The following is a 13509-nucleotide window of genomic DNA, read 5'->3' as shown; positions in this document are numbered from 1 at the left end:
TAACCTATTGCTAAAATAACTCAAGAATGGGTCAATTTCTTTATTTAAGTGAAAACTCCTAATTTGGGCATAAATCTTAACTTTTCAATCCTAAAATTAAACACTAATAATGAAAGGATTAAGTCTATCAACAATGAATTCATCAAACTACTATGCTTAGATTAGTGAAATCCATCAACGCATCCCATTTAAAAAGACTAAAACTCATTTTATGAAATTATCATCAAAACCCATCTTCTACCTTGAGTTATATGGAGATCCTAGCATGGATTCATGCTTAAGAAAAGGTAAGGGAATGGATTTAAGGTTAGGAGACTTACCCACAAGAGAAATCAGCCAAGAACTCTCAAATCGCTTCCAAGGATGCTTAGAACCAATAAATGAAGTGATAGCAAATGAGGGGTTTCAACTAAGCATTAAATAAGAATCTGGTCCCATCATCCGCTGTAGTGGTTTGGCTTTTGTTATAGCAGGCTCGCAAGTCTATCCACTACGGTGGATCGCTATCCGCTATCGCGAGTCCGCCTGTAAGGACCCGTCCGGTCGTTATTTAATACTTCGCGAATCCATGCCCAATCTAGGTCTATGATCGTAAATAATAATCCCTATGGGGTGTTTTAAGGATTAATAGTGGAAAAAATCAATTTCGGATAGAGTTAGAAGTCATAGGCCTAGGGCAAGAAATGGACCGCCACAGTCGTCCCGCTATAGCGGAACCCCGATCGCTGAAGTGGGCGAGGCGGGGCAGTAGGCTCGTTTTTGGTCACTAGTTTATATTTCACCCTCCCTTTTAAACAAAAGACCTCCCAAGGCTGCTATTAGGTTTGCACAAGACGAAAAACCCTTGACACCAAGAAAAGAGACTCTTTCTACTTCCTCCACATCTTTCTCCATGACTATCATCTCTCATGGATTCGGATGAAGTTTAGGAAGGCGATCAATTCATAGGAATTCAATTGATTGTTCGTCAACAAGGTAGGTTATGGTTTACTTGAGTTAGACTGTTATGTCCCGTATCTTTACATAGGGACATTATAAAGCTAAGTGCGACAAGTTAAAGACAAAGCGGTTTTAGGGTTCTCGGTAAGGGTTTTCATCTCCCGATTTCGTTTCGATGCATCAAATAGCCTATGAATTTCGTTTGGTATAAGAACATTATTGGAGAATAAGGATTAATTGACCAAGATTGGATGACTAAGTGAGATTAAGAACTAAATTGCATCATTAGGGAGCTTAAGAGGCCGTGTGGGCCCCACCTTTGAATTGGCCAACTATTATTGGCTAAAAACTTGGGTGGGACACATGTCCACCTTGTGGACTGTATATATATAGAGAATTACTGATTCATAATCCAAATAAGAATTTCATTTCAACAATTCAAAGTTGGAAAAGTATAGTGATAGAGAGAGAGGCTCTCGGCTACAAGCTGGCCGAGAACACCCTCCTCCATTTTGATCCAAAAATCAATTTTTCCAAGTAAATAAATTCCTCATCAAGTGTATAAGGACGTGTGGTAGTTGTTGGGTAGAGACAAGGAGGTGTAGCATTCCATAGAGTTGAAGATCCGGCCAATTTTGAAGGACAAGTTACAAGGTAAGAATGATCATTGTTCTTGTGTTGTATGAAGATTTGAATGTATAATTCATGCATGTTGTTGTTGGGTTGTTGTTGTGGTTGAACTTGAGGTTGAGCCGTGAGCTTGGTGAAGCAATGGTTGATTCCATTTTGCATGTATTGTTGGTAAATAAATGTATGCCACCATATGTAATGGAACTAAGATTGTAGAATTGGTTTATGATGTGCATGTTAGAATTGGGCTGTTTTCTTAAAGTTTAAATGAGCCATGTGTTGTAGACTTGAATGGAATTATGTTTGGTCTTCTTGTGCATGTATATTGGATGTGGATTGAAGGTGTTGTAATGTGGATAAATGAGTGAAAATCGAGAAGTTGTAAGAATGGCATTGAAGCCGTGTAAGGGGACTGTTTTAGGGAAGATTATGGACTGTTTTGTGCCAAATTTTGATTGTTGTTGTTGTGCACATTGTGATATATTGTATGTATGTTGAATATGTGAATTAAGGTGTTAGTGAAACAAATCATGTTGAGATGTATAAGCAGTCCAAACCGTGGATCGTTTTGAGGTTAGAAGTGAAGTAATGTTGTTGAATGATTGAATGTCATTATGAACATGTAGTAAAAGTGAAATGGTATTGTTGTATGGGCTGTTTGGCCATGAGTTGGGACTGAATTGAATGATATACAAGCTGTCCAAAGTTCCCTAAGTCATGTTAAACAAGTTTGGAATGATATAGGAAAGGAATGACTAGCAATGTTAGCTTGTAGCACTAGTTGGTTTGAATGCGAACGAAACGTCGTCTAACGTTTGAAAGGGATTGTGAGCGTTAGAGTGCGTATTAAAATCCTTTGTAGACTAACTGTAGCTCTTGATATCTTGATATAGGATAAGTGTTGTTGGGCGGCAAGTACAAGTTATTATACGACTAAACGCTAAAGGTACGCAAAGCCTATTCCTTCCTTCTTTTTGGCATGTCCTAGACGTAAGTAAGATATAATCTGAGCCTCGGGGTGACTCCACTCTCTAACTGCTAGTATGACATGTGATTGTTATTCGTCCGTAATGTTGGAAATGTTGATATAATGGAATTATGATCTCGTTATTTATTACATGATGGACTAGTATGTGATGCATAGGAGTTCTTCTTCTTAAAAGAAATTGCATAAGTATGCTTGATTTTTATAAAATGTAACATGCTAATGTCGAGAACGATTTGGTTTACTATTCATTGAGTCTCAAAAATGTTTTATATATTTATGTGGTTGCTTATGACTCGCTCGTGCTACCGCTATATCCTTCATCGAGTCCGGGCCAGGGTATGTTCTCGTGCGCACAACTGTTATACTATTCACCGAGTCCCTCACTAGAGGGCCGGGACACGTTATATATATATATATGATGATGATGATGATATGATGATATGATGATTTGGAGATGGAGGCCAGGACGGCGTACATTCCTTATTACCGAGTCCCCTTCTTGAAGGGCGGGACACGTATATGCTTATGTTTATGATGTTATGATTATAATTACCGAGTTCCTCACTAGAGGGCCGGGACACGTTATATATGTTACATACAAAATGATTATACAGCTTTGATTATGAAATACTATAGTGACATTGATATGAGAACGATACAGATGAAATATGTTCAAAGGCAAGTTTTATGAAACTCTGTTTGTTGCATTGAATCCTGTTCACCTTGTCTCAGATATGATTCCATTTACTATGTTTCATGCTTTACATACTCAGTACATATTCCGTACTGACCCCCTTTCTTCGGGGGGGCTGCGTTTCATGCCCGCAGGTGCAGACGCTCGTTTCGGGGATCCGCCAGTCTAGGAGATCCATCCAGCTATTTCAGAGTGCTCCTTTGTTCCGGAGCATAGTTTCGCGGTATAACCTTTTGATATGTACATATGTTGTCGTTCAGGGTACGACGGGGCCCGGTCCCGTCATATGATGTCATGTCACTCTTAGAGGTACGTGGTCACAAGTGTGGGTCTATGTGTGGTTGTTGTTTTGTTATATGGTTATGACTTGTGTACGGGGCGTACCCATTTGTAGTGGCAGCCTTGTCGGCTTGCGTAGCTAAATATGTTTATCATGGCAGCTGTGTATGAAGGTAGCCTCCTCGGCTTGTGTTTTGTTGGGACGTTCCCCTATATATATATATGACAGCCTTGCCAGCTTTTGCGCGATGTTAACTGTTATAGGCTGTAACCCTTCAGGAGATAGGTAGCTTTGATATGCATACGTCTTGTCTTTATACTTATATCAGTTCGTTCACGTTAGTAGTATATGGCTATAGATAACAGGTGTATACGAGTGTCCAGTTCGGGCACTAGTCACGGCCTGCGTGGTTGGGTCGTGACATAGACTTTGATTAGTGAATTGTAAATACGCTTAGAGTTATTGGGAGATCGCATGATTAGGTCTTCGAACACGGAGTTTGAATGGATATATTCTGAAAACCCGACAGAAACTATGTGTAAATAGTAGCTAGGGCAACAATGAATATTTATTTGAGCATTGGGTGCTACCATCATTGAGGGGTATGTTTTACGGAATAGGAATTGATTATGCATCATGGCTAGAAGGGGTATTTCGTTGTTTAGAATATGTATTACTAGGAGTATTTGTTTTCCATCTTTATTGCCAAGTATATTGAAATATTCGTATGATTTTCATTCTTGTTAACAAGGGGTTTATATTGGGAAGACTGAAGGAAATCGTGATAGTGCTACGCCCATCAAAGGCATGATTCATGACTTTGTTTGATTTATTTGCATCATCGCATACATTGCATGTGGTTATGAGGAAATATGTGGAGCAGGAAGTCTGAGTATGTGTCAGTTGTGTTATCTGGTGATATGGCCAGGTTGGGTTGAATATGAGGTAATATCTATCAGCCAATCATTGGCAGTAATGTAACGGTGAGAAATTTATATAATGTGGATCCGCATCCGAGGTTCTTTCCGGAGTGGAGGATTTATGGCTCGGGTCCGATGAGTATTCGAGACGAGTGGTACATAGACACCAAGTGTCCCTTACAGGTCATGACTACTGAGTAATGACATCAGTAGCATGAATGTATAGTGTGGTTGGGCCCTTGCATCGCAGCTGCATTGCATTACATCTCATATTTCTCGTTCTGCATGTGTGTACTGCCAGTCTGTTATATTGCATTGTGCATCTTATATGATTTCATTGAGATTGTGTGGGCTGGTGGCCATTATGAGGGTAAGTGTAAGAGCAGGTTTTCGATTGTAACTTGTTCCCTATGTGCATCACATTGTAGTAAGTGAATTGGGTAGACAAACTCTACGGTTAAAAGTTAGAAATTAGATGTTAAGGTAAATATGGAGGTGAGACTTAAATAATTGGCTTAATGGAAGGTGGAATGGTTCAAATGACTAGTTAGATAACCGGTATATTCCTATGGGGATAAAAGGAGTGAATAGTTAGGAGTAGAAAGGTAAGTCCGTGAGAGTGAAATAACCTATATTGAGAATCCTGAGGGTCTTGACTTATCTGCTTATCTTATTGACTTTATATTGTGTTGTGTGAACAAATTTTAGTCGACCTATGATGCTTACCGGTACGTGTGGTATACTGATACTACTCTTGCTACATTTTTTTTGGGTGTAGATATGTTGCAGGTGTAAGTTGAAGTTTATTCGTGTGGATGTACCAGGCATTCTCCTACAGCCTCTCTCATCTCACTCCAGGCACAGGCTAGTTCATTTATTTGTTTCCCTTGTATAATAGGAGCTCTTGTACCTGTCTAGACTCGATCCCGAGAAGGTCTTTTCAGTTTTATTGTATTTAAAACAGAGTCTATGTTAGCTTTTACTTTAATCTTTGTGATTTTTAATAAATTGTTTGTTAAGAAATGGATGAGTATTTGGGAGGTTGGTAATGGTTCGCCTACTAGTTAGTAATATAGTAGGTGCTCGTACGACCCGCCACTTGGGGTCGTGACACCGCCATAACGGATAATCGTCTGTTGTGGTGACTCGCCATAAACCCCTCTCAATCACTACGGCGGTTGGTCCATCACTATAGCGGGATCCCTACCGCGAGTCTGGTGCAGCTACAGCAGGCACCAAACACCAAACACCAGAAAATTTTGGGTTTTTAACAAGTTTCAACCCGAAATCTGACTATCACCTGGGGCCCTACAGATACAAAACATATATGCATACATACATAAAACGGGCTACGAACTCACCCGTGGCCTCGAAATTCCAAAAGGAGGTCTATTTGACCAAGTCAGCTCCTAATGGCCTATAGCTAACTTTTGAATCCAAGTCCCAAAATGCTCCCAAGTGCCTTGGGAACCGAACCGAGCATGCCACCAAGTCATAAACGACTATCCAGACCTCTCGAAATTGATGAATTTCTGAAAAAGATCCGTTTACCTAAAAGTCCTCTTTGAGCAAACATTTTTCACTTAAAGGCTCAAATTTCCAAATGTCACACTAAAACTCGCCCGATGACCTTGGGAACTGTGCCACCTGTCCCCGCGGGTCAAAATAATGCTAATAAGGCTCAGAAAAGTGTCAACGGGGGTAAAAGGGTCATAAATTCTATAAGGACTGAATGGGTCGTTACATCAACCCTTTTGCCTAGTCCTTGCTGAAATGGTTTCTAAAGATTCGTTGTAAACTGGGCACCACGATCTGAAATGATGGGCACTGGAGTCCGATGTAATCTGTCAATGTTCTGGATATGTAACTTGGCTTGATCTTTTGTTGAATTTGTGGTTTTCACAGGCAAAAATTGTGTTGACTTAGTAAGTGAATCTACAATCACCTAATCAAATCATGCTTTCAAAATGAGCGAGATAATCCTGTTATAAAGTCCATATTTACCATCTCCACTCATGGATATGTGTATTCTGTGGCATAACACCGGGATTTCTGCTGCTCGACTTTCACTTGCTGACAATTCGGACACTTGGCCAAAAAGTCTGCGACATTCTTTTCCTTGTCGTTCCATCAATAAATCTCCTTGAGATCATGTTACGTCTTTGTCGAACCTTGGTGGATAGAATATCTAAAATTATGGGCTTTTAACATGATCCTCCCTCTCTATGTCAATTTATGTATGGAATACACAATCTGTCTTGGTACCTCAATGTACCATCATCTCCCCCTTTTAACAGCCATCGTCTTATGCTTGTGAATCCTTTCTTTCAGCTGCAACAAGTAGGGATTATCTAAATATTTCTCTTTCACTTTGATTACAAAGGAGGAATAAGCCCTGTTATGGACAACAACTCTACCATCTTCAGAGTCCGAAAGTCGAACTCCTAATTCGCTAGGCGGTGAGCTTCTTTTACTATTCTTTTCTACCTCAGTCATGAGCTATACTTCCCATACTTTATTTATATTTGAGGGACTTCCCAAAACACTTATAGTAATATTGTGAGCTAAGTCTTTGACCAGCATTCCTGAAGATTGGAGTCTCGTGCAATGGCACTACCCATGTAGCACACAACTTGGCATGATCTTATAGCTTTTCTGTGGTCATTTAATCGATAGTAGCTGATTTGAACATAAGTCAATTGACGATCCTTCTACTCACTTCGGGTTTTCAAATATCCAACTAGACTTACTGACTGTTTACGCATCTCCCCCTTTTGACCAAAGGCTAACGTCTTACACTTGAGAATTCTTCTTTTTTGTTGGGATCCAATTAACTTTCCTTATCTTTTATAAATCTTTTACTCTACAACACTGACGACTCACTTTTCTACTCACTTCTGAGCAAATCTTCCTTGCTGAGAAAAACTGGATTACTTACATGAATAGGTTGCTAATGTATTCATAACTAGCATACTCTGTCTTAACGACTTAACTTTCCTCACCCTGTCAGTCTTGGGGAAACTTCTTTCTGATAACTCTTAAAGGCTCTTCTTCTATAGTTTGCTCTCTTACTACTTGGATGATTCTTCTTTCACTAATTTTTATACCCCGAATTTAGCTTAAACCCTTTGGATTCTAACACATATTCGGATTGTATTCAAACTGTTAACCACTTTACTAGTGTTATCCCAACTAAAGGAATTAATCATACCTCTACTAGCTTTGCTGAAATTGCTAAGTCACTGTATTTGCTCAAGACTTACTTACTATTCTTCAACTAACCACCTGATAGCCTCAAGTTCACCTATTATGCTCAGAATAACCCAAGTTATTTCTAACTTTCCCTCATCATCTGACCCTATTATGAGGTTGTATACTATCTTTTCTGAACTACAGTCATACGCTTAGGGAAATTATGTCTCTCTTCAATGAACGATTAAAATACCTAGCCTCGAACTTCCCATACACTTCCAAATTTACACCATACTATACACATGTGGGGTAAACACTTAATCACATAATCTAAGATGGACCCATCACATCTTCTTATATCATAGTAGTATCTACTTCTTGTAGTAACTTACTAACATCGTACTCTCTGGTTCTGATCTGAATAAACTTAAACAACTAAAACTATTCCCAGAAATTTAATATCTTCCGCTCATGGTTTTCATGTCATACACCATCTCTTTTATTCATGTACGTAGGTCGTACAAACATATCCTTATTTTGCAATACCAAACATTTTAGAGCCATATATGACTCGCCCATAAACTCTTTTCTATTCAAAATCGTGGTAATCAATTTATGCTACCCTGTGGCTAAGAATATAATGTGTTTCCTCGTGGGGTCGTACATTAGAGCTATCATCATCATACCTGTGGCTATGTCTGAGGATGGCCCTGAGTCATGATGACCTACTAGAGCATATAAGTGGTTCTGACCTCTGCCTCTAGCATCCTATCTTGCTAAAGGACTGTTACAGCTCGGGAATTTTGAGTTGTTGTGTTGTAAATAGACTAACACAAGGTTAAGGTAAACATGAAGTCCTTATGAAGTTAAGGGGAGTATTTGATAGCTTTAAGTGCGTACTACAAGATTCTGAAGTCACATGACTCGGTGGAACTAAATTCGTCGAAGGAAGTGAAATGTAAGTTGTGTTTGGGAAGGTTTCGCATCAATCGATATAATGTTTATTTAGAAATGTCTTGAGGAGTAGCTATAGGGCTCCTTAGATTGTCAATGAAGTGTTATACAAGTGCCAAGGAGGTTCCATAAAGATTGGGAGTCAAACGAATCGACGAGAGCAAGTTTAAGAAAAATGGGGATTTCACGGCCACTTATACGGACCGTATACTTTTATACGGCCCGTATATTGATCCGTATAACCATTCTAGAGAATGGGTAATCCCTGGTGGGATTATACGACCACTTATATGGACTGTATAATCGGGTCGGGTCAAATTTTTCTCTTTTTATATATGGACGATCCTTGTTCATTTAATTCATTTCCCACTTCTCCCCAAACTCTTGAAATCTCTAGAACATTCCCCCTATAATATTAAACCAAACCCAAGAGAAATCAAAGATTAAATAGCAAGAACCAAGAAAATCAAGTGTGGGGAGACTCACTAGGGTTTGTAGAATTCAAAATTTCCTTTGGTATCGAAGTTGGGGTTTCATTCAAGTGAAATACATTAATCCAAAGTTCATCCTTGTACAATAAAAGGTGAGTTTTACATTTATTTCATGTTATTAAGAGTATTTGGTTGTTGAATAACTTGGATGAGGGGAGAAAGTAGAAGATGAGGTTTAATGATATTTTTGAGTAGTAAATTAACTTGAGTCATGATTCTTAGTATGCTATGAGTACAATCTTATTGTGGGTGGTACTAATAATGTTGAGGAAGTATTTTATGTAAGTAAATACGGTGTTGTGTTGTATCTATTGTTATGAATGACCTTGAAAAGGAGTTTTGAGGATTGGATAAGGCTTAACTTGAAATAAGCCTTTTGATTATGGTATTATGGATGTTGCTATTGATGTTTGGGAGTTGTTTATTATATGGCGAAAGTCAATGAAATAAAGGAAATGCTGCCCAAATTCCGTTAGCTCTTAGTTGCTTTAGTTTAAACTTAATCATGCTTTCAATGACCTAACCTTAGTATGAATTCTCTTGAATGTAGAGTCGCAAGCTTGGGAGGAGAACATTTAGTCATTAAGGAGACAAAAGTTATGTTAAGGCTAGTCCCCTTTCTTTCAAAAGGAAAGATTCCTAGGTTATGATTCTATCCATATTTTCCATAACCTTCTTACTTCCAAAAGTTAGAAGTTCATGATTCTTAAAAGCTTCTTATGATACTAAAGATGAGATTCCGAAGGTTATGATTTTGATGCTGCTATGAGATTATTGAGTTATTTCATGAATTCCTTGATTTCATTCATTGTTGTTGATCTCACCTGATGTTACTTGTTCCATAAAGGTGAGATATGGCAATGATGGTTGTTCCATAATATAAATAGGAGGTTACCGACCTTACGTCACTCCGATAGAGTTGTAGTTTTTATTCGTGCTCTCATGCATGCTTTATGGATATGTATATGTATGATTACATCGGGCCTAGTTGGCCGGGCATACACCACTACGGAGGGCGTAGTGGGCGGCTTATGGATAATGATAATAACACCGTGCCTATATGGCACGGGCAGACACCACTAGTGGGCGGCGTGAGATGGTTACCCCGGACGCGGGCTAATGATGATTACATTGTACCTATATGGTCGGGCAGTTTATATATATATAATATTATGATGTTGTTTTAAAAGTAAAAGTTAGCATGCATGGTTCCGCCTTAAGAGTGCGCCTTCGACAAAAAGTTATCTCTTTATCTCATGTTTCTTTATTTCTTTATTATGTTATTACTCATGCCTTACATACTCAGTACATTGTTCGTACTGACGTCCTTTCTTTTGTGGACGCTGCGTCATGCCCGCAGGTAGATAGGGAGACGGTCCAGATCCATAGGAGCTTTATCAGCGGATATACAGGAGCACTCCACTACTGCGGAGTTGCAGCCATCGGTATACTCTTTTATGTTCATATTTGGGGCATGGCGGGGTCCTGTCCCATCCTTATGACTTTCAGTACTCTAGTTAGAGGTTCGTAGACATATGTGGATAGTAGATGTTTCATGACTTTATCAGTGTATATTTTGTACATCAGTTTGTAGCCTTATGGGCTTGTTCATATATATGTTTTGGGGTGAGATTGAAGACTGTTTCATAGTGAGTTTTACATTGAAAATTGTATTCATTCAGGTTGAGTTAATTGATAATTAGAAAAGTGGTCCACCGAGATAGATTGGAAGAAATATGACAAGTGGTGCTTGGTAGGCTAGTTTCGGGTACCCGTCATGGCCCTCTTGCTGGGTCGTGATCAAAGTGGTATCAAAGCAGTTTCGTCTTAGGGTGTGTCTACGCGCCGTGTCCGCAGTCTTGTTTATGGGTGTGAAGCGCGCCACACTTATAAACAAGAGGCTGTGGGGCATTTAGGAATAATGACCTTTCTTCTTCTTCATAGATCGTGAATAGAGCTATAATATAAGACTTCTTCTTTCCTAATTGTGTACTATGATTTCTGCGATGCCTATGAAGAAGAAAGCAACAACTGCCCAGAAGGGCAAGACAGTGACTGGAAGGCGGACTGAACGGGAGCTACCGGTTAATATAGAGGAGGGTGAGTCCCATAATGAGGCTCCATCTCGGACCTCTCACACTCCTCCTATTGTAGAGGAGCATGAACGAGCCTCAGCTCAAGCTCCAATGCCTCCAGTTCCTCCTCAAAAGTCTTCGGCCGGCGGATGAGAGGCTATTCAATTGCGCCCGGTTAGTTGCCGGTCGTGATCGGCGTGTGAGTGCGGGTCCTAGTGACAGAGCGGTTAGCGCTAGAGCCCGTGATTTTATGAGCTTGAATCCTCCAGAATTTTTTGGGTCAAAGCTAGATGAAGACCCCCAGGGCTTTATAGATGAGATGCTAAGAACGTTGAGGATAATGCATGCTTCTGATACTGAGTCAGTGGAGTTGGCTTCCTATAGACTGCAGGATGTGACCGTTCTTTGGTAAAATAATTGGATATCTTCGAAAGGGGAAAATGCGCCTCCCCCGGTATGGCAGGAGTTCGTAGATGCCTTTATCCCTCATTATTTGCCACCCGAGGTCCGACGGGCCCGAGCTGACGATGTGTTTTTAAATTTAAGGCAAGAAAATATGAGTGCTCGGGAGTAGAGTCTCCACTTCAATTCATTGGCTAGGTATGCTCCGGCCATGGTAGCCGATATGGGAGACCGGGTGCATCGGTTTGTAAGTGGCTTGGGGCCACATTTGATTAAAGACTGCTTGACAGCTTCACTCCAGGAAGGGATGGATATTTCTCGTATTCAAGCTCATGCTCAGAATTTGGAAGAGCAGCAGCAGCCACACAGGGGGAGCATGTCACGACCCAACCCCGTGGGCCGTGACTAGTGCCCTATCTGGGCACCCAAACGCACCTATCAAACAAAGTTACACACGGATGGCTTATATATATACAAATATCAAACACTGTCTCAGAATATATCAAAATGTCGCAAACGCATCTCAAACACAGCCGTATATATAACAAAGCCGACAAGGCTATCAAATGGCGCAACGGCCCAAAACATATACAATGCAAGCCGACGAGGCTGCCACGGCGAATGGGATCGCCCAAAATAAATAACATACAAACACAACTGTACAGAAGTAGGCACAACCCACAAACATGTCCACAGACCTCTAAACAGACAAACAGAATCATATGACGGGACAGGGCCCCGCCGTACCCTTGAACAAATATATACAATGCAACGAACGAATATATACCAAAAGTAGGCTCCGGAATAAGGGGGAGCACTCCAAATAGCAGAAGAAGGTGTCCTAAACAGGTGGATCACCAAGCATGCGTACGTACCGCGGCATGAAACGCGACCCCGAAGAGGCGGGGGGTCGGACGAAATATGTGCGAGTATGCAAAGCGAGAAGATATAGTAATAAATCGAGTAATAGTCGAAACGAAGTATGGAAAGTAAGTACATATCCAAAAGTATCAAAATGTTTACTTTCAAAATACAAGTCATGCATAGTAAGCACGTAAAAATATGGTCGCTCGCCCCGTCAATGGCGCCATAACACAGCATAACACCAGAAAGTTTCAAATCTCTGAATCCCCGTCGCATATCACAACACAGCATAACGCCAAACACAGCATAACGCCAAATATAAGTGAGACCCGGCCCTCGTGCGAGGAACTCGGTGAACCATAAACACAACATAACACCGGAGTATATCATCATGCGCACGACAACAGAACCGGCCCGGGACTCGACGAAAGATATAACAAAATGCACGAGCGGAGTCGTGAGGAATCATATGCATAAAATTATTGTCATAATCCAAAAGATAAGTAAAATAGTCATATTTGAAATCGGAATAATAATTACAACATTTTCTTTCAAAAGTCATCGAAATTACATAGAAGGGCATCGCGGGACCCACGGACGGGTGTAGACCCGAGCTGGGCCCGCCTATGGAAAACATACTCATCCTAGATCATACAAGCTTCTACGAAAATTTCAAAGCAATCCGAGCTTTTCTGTGAAAGTTATGGGCGTTTGTAGTTTTTTTGAATCGTTTAAGAATAACTCAAAAAAAAAAAAAACCAGCTTTCATGTAACTTTTGCAACTTATAAATTCCAAGATCATAGGGATCAATGTTTTGTCATATCAACACAAGAATACCAAGGAACAAATGCGAATCATAGTCATGCTCGGATTGCGAGAATAGAGTTTCCTCGAGGCTCGTATCATAGCCTATTTTAACTAAGGCATGCCAAAAAGAAGATTGCTTTACATACCTCAAACGCTCTCCAATATAATCCAAACTCAAGCTAAATCCCACCTATGCCTCGGGCTGCTCGCGATCTATAAACAAGTCATAAAATGCCAAATATTAGCTAAAGACTTTTTGGGCATTTAATTCC

Source organism: Lycium ferocissimum, chromosome 4, assembly GCF_029784015.1.
Source record: "Lycium ferocissimum isolate CSIRO_LF1 chromosome 4, AGI_CSIRO_Lferr_CH_V1, whole genome shotgun sequence".
Classification (NCBI taxonomy): Eukaryota; Viridiplantae; Streptophyta; class Magnoliopsida; order Solanales; family Solanaceae; genus Lycium; species Lycium ferocissimum.
The sequence above is the reverse complement of the archived record's forward strand: the minus strand, read 5'-3'. Positions refer to the sequence as shown.